Genomic DNA, 16,936 nt, shown 5'->3' on the forward strand with positions numbered 1-16,936 from the left:
CATTGTGGCGGGACGGCGTGTCGTGCTGGGCCGGGGCTCTAAGAAGACTCTAGAGAACGGCAGCAGGAGTATCTCGACACGACAAGTTGCTCTGCCCACGCCAGCAGCCTACCCAGATACGTGGTGGATGTGTAAAGCAGTGAGGGAGGACTGAAGGAGAAGGAGCAGAGCAAAATTCCTCAAGAATCAGGTGCACACAACCCCACAGTTTCCCTTCCTGCATTGAGGGCACCCTGCTTGACTCTATCCCCCCAGAAAGGGGGGCTTTTCTTGAGGGTAGAATCTTAGAACCTCCTAGGCTGGAAGGGACTCACAAGGATTGTGGAGTCCAACTCCTGGCCCTGCAGAGGACAACCCCAGTAATCCCAACCACGCGCCTGTCAGCCCTGTCCAAACTCCTTGAGATCTTGTCAAGCTTGGTGCTGTGACCACTTTTCTGGGGAGCCTCTTCCAGTGCCTGGGAGACCGTCCTCTAGGAGAAGAGCCTTTTCTTAATATCCAGCCTAAACCTGCCCTGACACAACTGCGGGCACTCCTTCTCGAGTCCTCTCACTGGTCACCAAGGCCACAGCCTGCCCCTCTGCTTCCCCACATGAGGAAGCTGCAGACAGTGTGAGGTCTTCCCCTTACTCTCCTCCTCTGACGTTACTGCTCTAAGACTCCTGTGGCCTGGATTGTTTTGACTTTTCTCTAACGATTTCTCCCTCTAGCTGGACTGGGCAGCATTTGGCGTGATGACCCTGCCCTCCATCGGGATCCCCCTGCTGCTCTGGTACTCGAGCAAGAGGAAATACGACACCCCCAAGACCAAAAAGAACTGAGCAGAGTCAAATGCCACCAGCACCCCGGAGCTCGGGAAAGAACAACCCATAACCCCCAAGAAGAGCAGCTGGGTTGGGATGGCACCGTCCCTGCGAGGTGCTGCCTGGGCCGTGCTTCAGCCCTCTGGGCAAAGGATTCGGGGGCTGCAGCAGCAGCAGCGAGGCCGTGTCCTCTGTGTTCTAAAGGGGGAACAAGCAAACAGAAAAAAGAACAACCAAAAGTCCCAAACTGCCTTGTCCAGCCCCTTTGGAGGCAGAATCCCTCTCTCCTCTGCAGTCGCAGCAATACGAGAGCAGTGTGTTAGTGCCCAGAGTGGCCTGTCTGTGGGGCTCTGCCCCCTGTGCTGCCTTCAGCTCCCATTTGCCTGTTGCAGTTTTCTGCAGGGTGTCAGATCTCGGGGCCCCCTCCAGGTGCTGCCTGCCCTGTGGGACGGAGATTGCTCTGGTGACACCACAGACCTGATTGGATTGAGGATGTCAGACCTGCTGCTTTGCCCTGTTGGTGCTGTTCTCTGGCCCACGAGCCTGCCCAGATCCATGGTGGGCTTGTAAAGCAGTGCGGCTGGAGTGCATCAGGGTTAAATTCCTCAAGAATCAGGTGCAGATGCTGGGAAACTCTCCCTTCCTGCACTGGGGACACTCTGCTTAACTACACCTATCCACACCCTCCTCCCGTAGACAGGCTCCAGCTTTCTGCTGACAGTGGATCAGGACATGGCCTAACATCCCTGGTGCAGTCAGTAAGAAAAGAAACCTGCTGGCATTTTCAGCAGTGCAGGAAGCCTTGAGAGCTTCCCTGTGCTCTTGTTCTTCTGGCAGCTGCCTCTGATGGGAAAAGGGCCCCGGGTCCCTTGTCTGTACACATTTTCCCCCTTACACTTACACAGATGAACAGCCCATGTACACCGATCCAGGGCCCTCTCATTTGTCTGCGTGTTCTGCCTCAAACCCTTTTATTGGAGGTACCCACTCCCAGTCTGTGCCAACATCTCTTCCTACAGCCACTTTCTTCTTTCCCTTCTGCCTCAGGGTGAAATTCTCCATGCTGCAGACAGTGAAAAGCAAGACAGAGGTCCAATCCGTGTTGTCTATTGAGGCCACTTACCTATTCTGTCTCCCACATGACACCCCTCCTCACCCTCCCCCACATGGTTTGCTGCAGCCTGGACAGGCTGTTCCCAGTCTTGAGACACTGCTACAGCACCAGTCCTGCCTCTTAGAACCTCAGACATTTTTCTGTGAAGCAAGAGGATTTTTGGGAAATGTTTCATTCCTCCTCAGTGAGCACCTATCTTGGTGCTGCTGGTCGATATGTGACGGCTTTCTGGCCAGGAGATCACACAGCTCCATTGCCACCCACATAACTGTATTCTGGAAGAGTCTTGACTGTTGGAAACCTGGAAGCTGAGAATTTTAGGCTTTCTGTGCTAACAGGCACTGACCCTCAAGAGAGCACTACATTTGACCTGAGGCCGTGGAACAAGCTTCCAAAGTTGACTGATAGCATTGGGATTATGGATGTGTTGTTTGAATAGAGTTGTGTAATATCACAGCGTGGAAAACTGAGAATTTAAGGCTTTAGACTATAGTAATATATATATAAAGCAAGATGGAGGCTTTAAGGTGTAGGCTAACTTCTTTCACCTTCTTCTTCATTGGTTTGGGTGGTGTATTGTAACTGTGAAAAAAATTACGCATTGCAGACCACAGGTGTTTGGTTATTGGGTTAAAAGTAAAAATAATTGAGGTGTCCTTTGTTAATTGGACAATTTGGGCTTAAAAGACCTTGGAAAGAGATAGAGACAGAGCCATTTTTCACCTTGTTAGCTAGAACTCACAACTTGTGAGAACTGTACTATAGATAAGAATTAATAAACATCTGAGTTCGAACACAAAACCTGTGTCTCTCAAGCATTTAATCCCGGTTCTAGCATCAGACTTGGGTTAAGGAGGGGTGAAGCCAGTTAGAAGGGGTTCCAAGAAGGTGATGTGATTGTTGGCTGGTTCAGTGTCTGAGAGCAGAGAAATGTGTGGCATCTAAGTATTTACCTTTGGATTTGCAGGTGCTGTGTGCGCAGCCTTTGGAATTGGATGGATATTTGAGCTGAGCTGGACCATAGCGAGGAGGAGCTCAGGGCAGGTGATTTTTCACAAGTGCAGTGGTAGGTTTTCTGTCTTTTGGTAACTTTGGTGCCACAAGCAATGATAGCTGCTGCATCCTATCAGAGCAGGTGAGCAGAAGGCTGTGGAGCTTTTGAGGGCAGGGTTGATGTGGAAAGCTTCTGTGATGTCCAGTGTGATTCTGACTGGGGAGTTTTCTTGCAGATGATAAAGAGTAACCTGCCAGCTGCAGGAATGGTGCCTGATTAGCTGATGCGGCTTCTTCAGACCCCCTCCACCCTCTGAAAGCTCCATTGAGGGATCATGGACCACTGCCCTCCAGTGGGTAGTTTTGGCTTTGCTTGGAAAGATACCCTAGCTCGGCACGTCTTCCAAAAGTTGCTGGCATTGCTTCTGCATTAGTGATCTCACTTCCAATGGTGTGTGTCCCAGCAGCATCTCTCTTGGGCAGTGCAGCTAGCCAGATGTCCCTCCTAACTCTGTAACACGAAGTTAGTTACAAGAATGTTTTGATTTGCTTTCTCAATCAAAACATTTTAACTAGTCACGGTAAAACTGTGAGGATCGAAAACTTATTGGTATCAATTTACAGCTGTGCAAGTTCAGTTAATGTAAAAGAACAATCAAAGACTTTTGTCATAGGAGTATTTTTACTGGATGTGTATAACCACACACACTCCTTCTCAGGATGAAGTGAATTACTGAGATTTGTTCTTTATTTTACTCTTTAAAGTTTTACATTTCAGTTCCAGTTTTATTGACTTGGTGAAGTGTGGTATAAAGCATCAGTCCAAGGACCCGAGCTATTGGCAGGGGGATACCTCCCCTTTTTTTGCAGGGGGGGAGTTGTGAATTTTGAATGGCATTGTTAAAAAGAATGATCTGCTGGTCAGAGCTCTTTCACTTGTTTTCTGCCTCTTTGGGAAGTTGGGGTGAGATTATGTCTATTGGGACATCCAAATGTCAGAGTGGGGGGTGGGCAATGCTCTTCCACACTTGCAGTGGAAGAGCAAGTGTGAGGAGGATGAAGGGGTCACAGGGGACTTCCACCCCCAAAAGGTGTCTGTGTTGGTTTCAACAACCAACGAGGAGCTAAACTCTAAACAAGTCACTGTCCTTCCCTGCCTGCCATCAAGGAAGGGACAGTAAATCAGAGATGATGACTTAAAAATAAGAATTTATTAAAAAATAAAATCACACAGCAATGGAATGAGACTTATGCAATGGAAAGAAATTTGTACAAAATAAAGGAAAATGTTTTAACCAGCAAAAATCAAGGTGTTAAGTAACCCCCTTGTAACAAAGATAAAATGGCTTCTGCATCCCTTAGCAGCTCATGTGGCCTAGGAGGACAAAGACAAGATGATGGTAAGGTTCTCTTGGCTCAACTCTTTTCCCCTGGAACTAAAAATACCCCAGGATGTCAGGGGCTTAGGGCCTAGAAGTAATTCTAACAGCAGATGGGGGGTTGCCGGAATTGCCTAGTGAACTCCAGACCTGCAATATCAGTTTCCCTGCTCCCTCTCAGTGACAGCAACAGTGTTTGTATAGGTCAGTTTTGGCACTTCACTGCCTCTTCTTGCCACCCGCTGGGCCCTTTTTGTATCAGCTGGGCTCTCCCTCGGCTTGGTTGGACTCAGCTGGTGTTGACTCTGCTGGTTTTGGTATCTTCTGCACTCAGGGAAGGAAGGAACACCCAGTGGGGGAAGCCAAGCACTGAAAACTGCACCCCTGGCCTCGCAGCAAGATCTTTCTGTCCTTGCTCTTTTTGTCTGGGAGTAATTCTTGGACATGATGAATTTTGGAGGTGTAATCAAAATGTCAGGGGTGGTTACCTCACAGAGAATGAATCTGGCTTTTGTCTGGGAGCAATCCTTGGATGTATGGAATTTTGGATGTGGAATCCAATTTCAGCTATGGGCTCCTGAATGATAATGATAACCATAGGAGAGTCTCCTGTGACATGTGGAAGCTTTAGACAAGCCCTGCCTTAGCCTCAGATATTGGTAACATTTAAATTTAAGGGATCACGCTGGCCTTCGAGTTCTAATGATGGCAAATTAGATCTGTTCATAAAAATTTGTTCTTTATTAAACAGACAAGACAACAGATGAAATATCCTAATCAGAATGATTTACTACACAGTAGAAAACTAAAGACTAAAGTAGATTATAACATACCATAAAACAGTGCACTATATCAAGGTAACTATATTAAAGCTAGAAAAAGACATAGTGTTCATTAGGAGGCAAATATAACTTAGAACCAAAATGACAATAATGTACACGGACTCCTTCACTTAACCCCTGGGGAGTAACTGTGAAGCAGGTGTTCCTACTCATAAGAGAAACTCCACACATTTCCATGGAAAGGTATAAAAGGTTTCTGCCTCGTGAAAGTTTGGTGTGGCTTTTAGAATTTGTAAAGTGAGGTGTCTGTCAGTCAAAATCTGACTTACATCGCCAGATCTCACTTCAACAGTAAAATGTTTATTGGCAGTTGGGAGATGCCAGACCAGTGTTAAGTCAATGGTGCCAGAATAATTCCCTACAGGACAACTTGTCCAGTTTGAGTTATCTGACTGGTTAACAAACAATAGATAATCACCTCCCAGTGGGAGGATGAGATGCCCTGCTATGGGAGGAAATCACGTAGGCCCTAAGTTTCAGATGTAGATAAGAAGGAACCCAGGGGGTGCCAAGGCCAGTCAGATCCATCTGTCCTGGCAGCTTTCATCTGGGAGCAATCCTTGGATGTATTGCATTGTGGGGGTGAAATCAAAATTTCAGCCATGAGCTCCTGGATGAGACTGACAGTTCTTTTCCATTGGAAGTAAAGCACGTAGCTCCAGTGTTTCAGGTGCAGATGAGAGGAAGCCCAGAAGAGATTAATGCCAGGCAGACTAGTCTGTCCTGGAAGCTTTTGTCTGGGAGCAATCCTTGGATGTACTTCTTGCTTGCTTTGCCTTGTAAACCCAACCCCTTACTTGCCTTGCACTACCTTGCATAGCCATTCCCCTCTTGACCTGTCTACTGCCTTCATTCCTGGCCTTCTCTTGCAAGGTCTATCTGTCCTTTGATTTGCCTTCCCATGCCTACTTCAACCTTGCATTTCTTTATGGACCCCTCTGTGTTCTTCCCTTGCCCTTCTTCCACTCCATTGCCTTGCACTGCCTTGCTCACTCATCTCCTAAGCTTGGCAAGAAAAGGGTTCTTCCTGGTTTTACTTTTGTCCCTGTTTCACGTTGGTCATTTTTTAGGGGGGAGGAGGGAGTTCTGTAAATCTGGAAGTTCCTTTGCTGTGTGGTTTTTCCTTTCTTCCCCCTCTCCACCATATTGTCAGAAGAAGTGGACTTCCTCCATCTTGTCTTTGTCCCTTGGGCTACATGGTCTTCTGTGGAGGCTGCCATACTGGGGGAGGGGGCTTCCCTGTGACATTGTCTTTGTCCTTGGGCCATGCAGTGGATATGGCGGCCCCATCTTGGGGGAGGGGGTCCTCTGACATTTTGTTTTTGTTGTTTCAGTCTTTGTTTTAGAGCCTTTGTATTTTGGGGTACTGCTGTTTCCTTATTAATTGATGTTTTGGTTTTTAGTAAACTGTTATTTTTTCACTTTTAACTTTTCACTTTTGTCTCTCCTTCTGTTGAAAGAGGAGTGCATAAAACTAAAGGAGAAGTAGCTTTTTTCCCAGGCTCCACCTTGTAAATAGTCTTAAACTAAGACAAATTTGGCACACAACTAAAGGAGCTTGAGACAGAAAGTGACAAAATAACAATATTGTCCAAAACATTTGTATATTGGGTACAGAACTCCCTGGTCACTGTGCTTCTGGATCTATTCACGTGGGTGTGGCACCTAACTTTGTATATGTGTCCCTATATGTGGAGCCATTTGCCCACCATGATGGATGTCCTTTTTCAGATCAGGGAGAGAGAGAAACCAAGATTGCTTTTTGCTTTGTGGATACACTTCACAATATCAGTTTATGGAAAGTCAACAGCAATGGCAACAAAGATAATTTTGGATGTGTATTCATTGTTGGTTGCCTGTTCTGGTCTGGGATGCTGCTTCTGGGGGTTTAATAATGATTTCACCCAGCCTACTGGGAGAACAGGAAAGGATGATATCTCCCCTGCCTTTCCCCTTCTCCCACTTCAGGTCAGACACATCACTTTTTGAGAATGTTGAATTCCCTCAGGATGTTAAAAGACACCATAATTTGTTGCCTCTTGTGGAGCAAATACAAGTTTCCACACATAAGGGGCAAGGTCCAAGAAAGCTTCTTTTCCTGGCACATTTTATCTGTCCAAGATGCAGCTGAAAACTTTTTGGCTTAGAATTGGACTACAAGAGAGACAGAATGTGACAGTATGTAGATCTGAGGAGGAAAGAGCATGGCACTGGTTTTGACAGCAGAAGCAGTGTGCTTGGTGGCTCCTGTGCTGGCTCATTGTTCTGCATGAGGAATAGGTGGATATTTCACCCTCTGGGGGAATAAAAACATGTGATGTTATGTGAGGCAAGGAAGGAACCCATAGAAGACCGTGGTTCTGTGTGCAGTGTCCTTGTACAGGCTGCAAGAGGAGTGTGGCTGCCACTCGGCTGCCTGCCAAATTCAAGTTATCAGTTGTAAGGGGAAAGTCTGCCACAGCTACCTTTGCTGATACATATTCCTAACTCAGCCTAGGTGGAAACAATTCTATTTAGCTTTAGACTCTGGGATCCAGAGAACATGATGGTAGCCAAGAAGGAAAGTACACAGTTGTTGGGGGTTAGGTTTTGTTCCTTTTTACTGTAAAGAATTTTTTCCCATAAGTTACCAAGGAGACTAAATGTCACACTTAAGACTATTTAACAAAACAAAGGGGTGGTGGAAGCTCGGAAGAAAGTAAGAGTTTTGAGGCAGGTAAAGGACAGAGCTTCAGGTAGCCTGGCTGGCTGGGAGAAGGCACGGCTGGGTTAGTGCTCCTGCTGGAGGATTTCACTGCAGTCCAGTCTTGGGAAATCTACCATCACCTGCTCGCCCTGGAATTCTGAGCTTCTCTGCCGCCCTTTGAGAGCTGGGCCAGCCCTGCCCTGCCATCGTGGTTCCATCAGCGCTGCTCCTCGTGCTACAGCGTGACCCTGCACCCCTCTGCCCTGCCGGGACACCCTGCCCCTGCCCCTGCCCTGCTGGGACACCCTGCCCCTGCCCTGCTGGGACACCCTGCCCCTGCCCCTGTCCTGCTGGGACACCCTGCCCCTGCCCCTGCCCTGCTGGGACACCCTGCCCCTGCCCTGCCGGGACACCCGGCCATCCCAGCTACCAGCCCAAGACTCTTTTTCTACTGTTCCCAGCTTGGTGCTCTGAGGATCCTACAAAGGCACCAAGACCAAACTGCCCTGGGTTTTTGTGAAACAAAGTCCTCAAAGTTCTTGGTACTATTTTTGTTATCAATGCTGTAGTTGTTTTTGTTTGTTTGTTTGTTTGTTTGCTTTGCTTTGTTATACATACTAGTAAAGAACTGCTATTTCTATTTCCAAAATCTTTTGCCTAAAAGCTTTTAGCTGCAAAATTATAATTGGGAAAAGGGTGATGGTCGTGGTTTACATTCTCCATTCCAAGGGAAACTCCAGCTTTCCCTGGCAGATACCTGTCTTCCCAAACCAAGACAACAGTACACAAGGATATACACAACAGGAGCTCCCTGTCTAAGTCCAGGAGCAGCAGAGATGTGCAGGCTCTGATATGGAAATTAGAGGCAGAAGTGTTGAGCAGAAGAAACCAAAGAGCTGATCACACCTTCTTCATCAGCAAAGCATATTTTGCTGAGTAAACCCAGCAATGCATAATCTAAAAGTGAATGTGACCGACAGTCACATGCTACAAAAGGCCGGTCCCACATTTTCACAGTGAGGACTTCTAGCATACCCCCCTATGGTATGTGTGAAGATCTTTCCCATGAGTGGGGATGCCCCTCAAGGTTACACCTTGACGCTCAACAAAAGAGATTTGCCCACAGTTGCTGATAGAGGTGAGGAACATCAATCTCTACTTTAAAAATGGGGTGTTTCTAGCTTTAATGAAATTGCTTCAATATTGTTTCAAAAATAGAGCATTATGCTAAAAGTTACAGCTACTTGCCCTGTGTACTAGATAATTCTGACTAAGGTCTTTTTGTCTAAGCATTATCAGTATTGTAATAGAATTAAAGAAATAATTTATTATATTTATATAAATATATTAGGTTAGCCATCCTTAATCCCGCAAGACAAAATTGTATAAAGGTAGGGTTACACCTGTGTAATCCTTTAGACATAAACCTTTGACCACATCTGGGCCTGGGATTGGAGTTGGATTTAGCCACACCCAGACTCCTCTATGAGAAAGAATTTAGAAAGCCAGGGCAGCATTTCTGCATCTCATGACAACAGGTGAGGGTTTCTCTAATAAATTTTGTCTGAAGCTCCCATCCTGCCTGTGGCAAAGAGGGAGGTAGTTCATCAGTAATCAGTGTTATAAAGTTACTCAGTGTAGAGCAGTTAATCTCAAATGTAAGGCCAGCTGCCCTGGATGTCCAAGTTAAACCTTCCATGAAGGTACATGCTAGCTGCTCCATAGTCACTACTCTGAAAAAATAATAATAGGTTAGTAAAAACCTACACACAATTTGTACATACTGTGCTTGTAGAAATATATTCAAGGTGTGTGTTTGCTGTGTGGCCTACAAAGCACAAGAAACCAGCTTGTGATAAGGGAGGAAAATAGGAATGTTATCGCTGTCCAGTAATACATACAGTTTTGCCCCAGTTCCTCCAGATAATATTGCTCCAGGCTCAGGAACTTGATACGGGATAATTGCCTGCAGAGATTGAAGGGCTGTGAATTGTGCTTTTACAGACTGAACTTCAATTTCGTGTTTGGTTTGTGATACCAGTAACAGAGTTCCAGTGCTATCCCCCCTACATAAGGCAAAGAAAATTATCAAAGATATCTAAAATACAGGAACTTGAGAATATTATACTAACAGAGGATGTAGAAGGGGAGAATGCAGAGTACAGAACCATATTGCATTGTTTGGGGTTGTTATATAAATGGTCATTTCTAGATTAATAGGTTGCAGTCCCAGTACAGAATCCATTGATGTAAACAATTCCACTTACTCTAACATTTTGGAAAAGACACCATCTGAAAGAATTTCAGTCCTCACTACATTTTATAATGAAGGTACAGTCACAATATTTTGGCCTGTAATTCTTTCTGTTTCTTGCAATGCCCAAATTACAATTTTAATTCATTTTCCCATTGGGTTATAATGTATAGCAGAGCCTTGTAATGCCTTGGACCAAAATCCTAGAGATTTTTTCTGACTTTTCAGCCCAGTTGTCTGCCAAAATCCCCATAAAACTTTATTGCCTAGAATTGTTACTTTCAATTCAAAAGGATTTCCTTGCCTAGGAGTGTGTAATTTGGCTTTGTCAATCAAAACATTTTTGCAGGCATCAGAGGCTTCTTGTTTCTTTGTCCATCACCAAACAACTTTCTTCCTCATCCATTTCTACTGCTATAACACTTGCCTGATAGTGTCTTGGTGTGAGGTGACAGGGGTTGAAAGAGAAGAACTTTTTGCATAGGCATTGACTTCTGTCAATGACGAAACACTTTTGCTGTTAAGATTCTATTTATTTCCGATCATGGGACACTGACTTGCACAAGATCATTCAACATTTGTTTCCTCATCACGCATGAAGTAATTCTTCAGTTTTGCCAGATGATTTTTGTTCACCACCCGCACAGCTGGTTCTGAAATTAGAGCCCAAATTTCCCCTAAGGGATTTTCTAAGGCACCTTTGTTAACAATAATGCTATGAGGGTTGGTGTAATCAAGGTCCTCAGTTAAACAGACCCCCCTCTCAAAAGCTGTATTTTGATACTTTTAGTTACTGCTGCCTCATCCAGACTAGATCCTGTAATAAAAGCATGAGGCATCCCCATCTGCTGCAGAAAACTAAAACTTTCTGCCTTGAACATCCGCTTCTGAGGGATGGCACTAATTTAATAGCATATGCTGTTAAAACTGCTGCACATAACCCTTGATACAGCATAGAAGTGGCAATATCCTGTCAAACAGGACCCCTGACACTTTGTCACTGAGCACATCCATGGTATATCTGATCCTTACTGCCTATAGGGCTTAATAAATTTTTTCACCAATTAATAAGTGGACAGACACAGCCCCACTATTTCAAGCTCTCAAAATCCATATCAGTTTGTCTTCTCCTCTCTTCTACTGATAGATCTCCAAAAATTCCATTTTGGAATGTAACTGCATCCGTCCATCTAGCAGATCCCTCTGCCTCTATATTTGTATGAGGAGCTGTGCTTCTACCACCTCCCTTTCTGCTAAATCTGGCTAAAGCTCAACCTTGGAATCTGAGGACTCACTTAAGATATTTCCATCCCATTCCTCAGGATCTTGTGAATATGATTGGGAAATCAAAATGTTATTTTTCCCATATATGCCTTTGTTTGTGAGCAGTATGTGCCACCACATATTGATGTTCTACAGTCATTCTACGCTGCATTGCTGCTCATAGAACCACTGTGCTGAAGCATAATTAGATCTTGTGTGATTGCCTTTGCATCTCTTAAAGTCCTGACTTCCTTTTCCAACTCTCACATTGCTCTGCAATGATGTGACTTCATGGTCCAAAGCTCTAACAATAGCAGCTATCTCCATCTCCCCACTAACCTAAAAGAAGGTTTTGATGTCCTTCCCCAGAGGGGGTGTGCACTAAATACTTGCGTGCTGGATCGCTAAGAAGAGACAAAGGAAGTTGCAGCCCAGGGCTGCAGATGATCCATACGTTATCCATAGCTTATTCATAGCTTTAGATTGTGGTGTTTATGGGAAATGTGGATCTGTCACTCTTTGAAGTGCATCAATGCAGGCAACTGGCACCTGAGGATTCACCATCACCTGCTGGAATTCACCCAGCACCCATCTCCACACAGACACAGAAGAAACAAATATCCTGACTCTGGGTGTGGATCAGTTCCTGGCACTCTGTGGGAGAGAATCCACTAAGGAGATGTCCTGGGGTGACTTTGCGATGCTTGTATTCCCAACTGTCTGTTCTGTTTATGGTGGATATTAAGTTCTACACCTTTAAGATTGGTTCCGAGAGCAAAGGGGGAGAAAGAAGAAGCACGCAGTTTGTTTTTTGCAGAAACTGCACTCAACCCTCCTCATTCTGCTCCTGGACTGTGCTGTCTATGCTCAGACAATGAGAGAGACCTCTCCTTTGCTTTTTTAGTTAGATTTTAGCTAGCTGAGGCCGAGAATTTCCCTGGACTGTTTTTTGGGTTTTTTTTTTCTTTTTCTTGGATCTATTTAAACCTGTTCTGGAATGAAAAACACAGAAAAACACCCAGAACTCATGCCTTCAGCCTACTGGGGCCCAGGACGGCATTTTCCAGTGCTAGAAGGACTGATAAGAGACTGGGCGAGCTGACCTACAAACCATGGCAAGGACTTTCTCAATTTTGCCATTTCTCTTCAGGATGGTGAGAGGTTTTATTTTTTAATATTATTCATTTTTATGCTTGTGAACACTTTGCTGTTTGAATAAACAGGTTTTTTCCACTTCCCTCTAAGGAAATTTTTTCCTGGACCAGTTGGGGGAGTGGCTGCTTGGATTTGCTTTCTGGAGGGACCCCATTCGAAGGTTTCCTCCCAAGTTTGCCCTAAACCAGGACAAGGGACATTATGGTGACTCAGCCAGGGTGGCCATAAGGTCTTGCCTGGATCATCTTGCTGCCCCTGGCAATGGAAAAGCAGAACTGACAGGACTCTGCCAGGCACCAGCCAGATGATCAAGGACTCCTTCAAATCTTCTTCAGCATCATAGCAGTGAGCAAATCCAAAGTGCAATGCTCTAGAGATACTCAAGCAAGGGTGGATGGGTGGATGGAGTTCTTGGATTGGCAAGTGCACTGTTGTTCCTTTTTCATACTGCTTTTACAAAAGGTGTAGATTATCAGTGTAACTGATCAGTCAGATCATTCTCCATGTAAGTCAAAAGGAAACAGTACGTGGTGGGCCTTAATCAATCAATGGAGTGGGAGCAGTGTAACTACTTAAGGGCCAAACTTTTTTACCATGAAAAAAGAAAGAATAGTGTTAGAGGAGAAAGAAGAGGAAGGATTTGGGGGTCTTGGCCTGAATGTGTTTGAATTTGTTGACAGGAGGGGTCAGCTATATGAGGTAAGTGTTACATGATGATGGAGGATTTTGACGGTGAGGGAAGGGGACCAGGGGAAAATATCAGGGCATACCCAGCTGATACTCTGGTTCCAGTAAAGATGGGGAATGAAACACTAGATTTTTGTATCAATAGTGGAGCCACACCTTCAGAAGTAACTTGCTGCAAGGGCCTGCTGAGGAAAGTTCCAGTACAGATTGTTGGGGTAGCAGGAAAATGAGCTTTGTAGCCACTCCTACCACCCATGGCATGTATAGCCGGTGAGACTAAAATAACTCATCTGTTTCTATATATGCCATAATGCCCCCTTTCCTTACTGGAATGAGATATATTTTGTAACTTTAATTCACAAAACCTTAAACCTTTTCTGAGAATACCATGCAGCTTCACATTCCACCTATGATAGGCTGGAAAGCTCAGATCTGCCTGTTAATGTGTAAACCATCGGAGGACATTGGAAAAAATATTCTGGATGCCATTTCAAATGCTCCTGCCTGAGCCACAGGAAAATGAGGTGAAGCAAAGAATATGTCTCTAGTTAAGAGAAAAAGCTCAGAACTGGAAGTTCAACCATTAAAAATTAATAAATATCTGTCTTGGTTTGGGAAGACAGGTATCTGCCAGGGAAAGCTGGAGCTTCTCTTCAGATGGAGAATGTAAACCACCCCCTCCACTCTCCTTTTTTCCAATTGCAAATTTGCAGTTAAAAGCTTTTAGGCAAAAGATTTTGGAAATAGAAATAGCAGTTCTTTACTAGTATGTATAACAAAGAAAACAAACAAACAAACAAAAGCAACTACAAAAGCATTGCTAACAAAAATAGTACCAAGAACTTCGAGGACTTTGCTTCACAAAAACCCAGGGCAGTTTGGTCTTGGTGCCTTTGTAGGATCCTCAGAGCACCAGGCTAGAAACAGTGGAAAGTCCCAGGCTGGTAGCTGGGATGGCAGGGTGTCCCAGCAGGGCAGGGGCAGGGTGTCCCAGCAGGGCAGGGTGTCCCGGCAGGGCAGAGGGGTGCAGGGTCATGCTGCAGCACGAGGAGCAGACGAAACCACGATGGCAGGGCAGGGCTGGCCCAGCTCTCAAAGGGCGGCAGAGAATCTCAGAATTCCAGGGTGAGCAGATGATGGCAGATTTCCCAGGACTGAACCCCTCCAGAGAAAGTGAACTCTTCTAGCAGCAAGCAATCCAGATGTTCTCTCTCCCCGAATGCCGAAAAACCCAGAGTGCCAATCTGCCTCAAGCTCTGTCCTTTACCTGCCCCAAAACTCACGTTATCTCTCCCTCTGAGCTTCCACCATCCCTTTGGTTTTTGTTAAATAGTCTTAAGTACAACACTTAATCTCCTTGGTAACTTATGGGGAAAAATTCCTTAGAGTAAAAAGGAACAAACCTAACCTCCAACAATATCCTATAAAGACAGAAGCACAAAAAAGTCTGGAGCCACTGACATACACATTCTTACAATTTGGCATACTCAGACAAGGTCAATCTGACTTTAAGATGCCTTGCTCCAGGTAAAGAAGCCTTGTTCTCGAGAGTGCAGCAAGTTTAAGAGCAATCAATCAAATATGCACAGATATACACCCAAATGTACCAATCTTTATGGCTTGTTAACCTCAGTACTGGAAACAAACTCTTACGTTACTGTTTTGGCTTTGAAGGATGCTTTCTCTTGTATCCCAATACATAAGCAAAGCCAAATAATCTTTGCCTATGAGTGAGAGAATCATTCTGTGTCAGGAAGAAAGATACAGTTCAACAGTGCTCCCTCAAGGATTCAAAAATAAGCCCACTTTATTTGGTGGTTTTGGCAAAAGAATTAGAAAAATGGAAAAAAGCAACAGTGTTCTTCTTTTACAGTGTGTAGATGACATCCTAATTGGAGCTGACCAGAAACAAATCTCCCTGAAAGTGACCATAGGCCTGCAGAACTTTTTGGGATTTGCTGGAATTTCCAGAAAAATGCAAGACCAGTACCTTGGCTTTAAGCTATCAAAAGGACAATGAAGTCTGGGAGAAGGAAAAAAGTAGTGATATTCCAAATTGCAGTTCATAGAACTAAAAAATAACTAACAGGAGTTTTGTTAGTGTCAGGATTTTGCCCCATGCAGGTTCAAAATTTTTGGACTAATATTTAGTCCAATCAAAGGTTCTGAATTGCTGGAATGGCTCTGAGAATGTTTTAACACCATAAAGGATGCTCATGGAAGCACCAGCTTTAGGCTTTCCAAATACGACTTCCAGGTACAACTTTTTTATGATGTGTGCACAGAAGGCAATAGGTTGTCTCTGTGGGTATGACACAGCTTCTTGGAAGTTGACAAAGGTTAGTGGCATCCTTCTCCAAGCAACTGGATGGTCAGCATGCTTATGGGCCATAGCAGTCGCCATTCTAATGATGCAGGAGGCACAGAAATTAACTTTGGGATGATCACTAATTGTACTGTACTGCATTGTACTGCAATGGCCCCATATGCCATTGCAGCCTGTTCAGAATCCAAAAGGACATCACTGGATCTCTCTAAGCTGACTGGCAAAATACCAAGCTGTGCTAATGAACCAGGGAGAGAAGTAGTCATGTGTGTGGTATCAATTTTAAATAAAGTCATTTTTCTCCCTACTGAAAAGCAAGGACCTTTTCAATATGACTGGCTGCACACCGTGAAGCAGTCAAGATGCCAAAATTTAAGGGATGAACCTTTACAGGAACCAGGTAAAAGCTGTATGTTGATGGCAGCAGATTGAATACAGGTAAGTTACCCCTAGTGGGATGGGAGAGATCAGTGGTATCCCTGAGGGTCTGTGTCAAGGACCTCCAGGATGGCGTTGGACCTGTAGAACATCACCCCGTTCCCAAAAGTCTCCTACCCTCACCCGCCTCACTCACTTTTTGGGCATCCAGCTGCCAGGTTTCAGCACCTGCATCACATCTGGCTGCAAAGGTAGGAGCCCCTCCAGAATGGCTGCCCAGCTGAAGGAGGAGGAAGAGAGCGAGAAGAGCAGTGTGGGCAGCAGTGGGGTGGCCAACAAGAACAGATTGCTCTGCAGGTGAGGGCTGGCTGTGGAGGTGGCAATGCCCCCTGTTCTCCCCAGCACCGGGGATGCTGGATGCCAACACTGCGCTCCTCTCTCCCAGCAAGACCTCAACTACCAGCAGCAGGCCAAGAACAGTGAAAGTGAGGGCCAGGATGCAGTGACAGCAGGATAGTGCCATGTGGCAGCAAAAACATGGGTCCAGGCGATGTGGCTGAGCCCAACCAGTGCGGCAGAAGCTGAGGGAAAGGGCTAGTGAATAAATCACCTGGTCCTCAAGGGCACCAGAGTCCTGGTACTCTGAGCTGGGATCCACCACTCCATGGAGGTCCTGACCTTGTGATATCCCAGCTCCATGCTGCCCCTGGTTCCACCCCTGCTGCGACCCCAGCCTCTCAATGTTACCCAGCTCCCATCTCCAGCACCCTGGTGCCACCATCTCTATACCCACTGTGCCTCCAGCCCCTACACATCCCTGTCCCCAGCCTTTATGGTGTCCCCATTCCCATCCCTGTGATGCCCCCAGCCCCATGCTGACCCCCACCCCTCAATGTCCCTCTCCCCACACATGGTGCCCCCTCCCCATCCCTGCAGTGCCCCAGACTCTCATTGTCCCTGTCCCCAGCCCCACAGTGCCCCCAGTCCCGAGCTGCTCCAGGGCGGGGGTGCAGAATGGACAGACAGCTAGACGCGGAGGAAATCCCTGCTTCTCCG

The 16,936-nt window shown here is 45.7% G+C and overlaps 1 long non-coding RNA gene across 1 annotated transcript; it reads left to right on the top strand.

The window, feature by feature from the left end:
* Positions 1–288: 288 nt before the first annotated feature.
* On the top strand, positions 289–1,050 carry LOC136372920 (uncharacterized). The gene is made up of 2 exons (XR_010745543.1): positions 289–610; positions 711–1,050. It is a non-coding gene; the product is annotated as an uncharacterized lncRNA (long non-coding RNA).
* The last annotated feature ends 15,886 nt before the right edge of the window (positions 1,051–16,936 follow it).

This window comes from Sylvia atricapilla, chromosome 30, assembly GCF_009819655.1.
Source record: "Sylvia atricapilla isolate bSylAtr1 chromosome 30, bSylAtr1.pri, whole genome shotgun sequence".
Lineage (NCBI taxonomy): Eukaryota > Metazoa > Chordata > Aves > Passeriformes > Sylviidae > Sylvia > Sylvia atricapilla.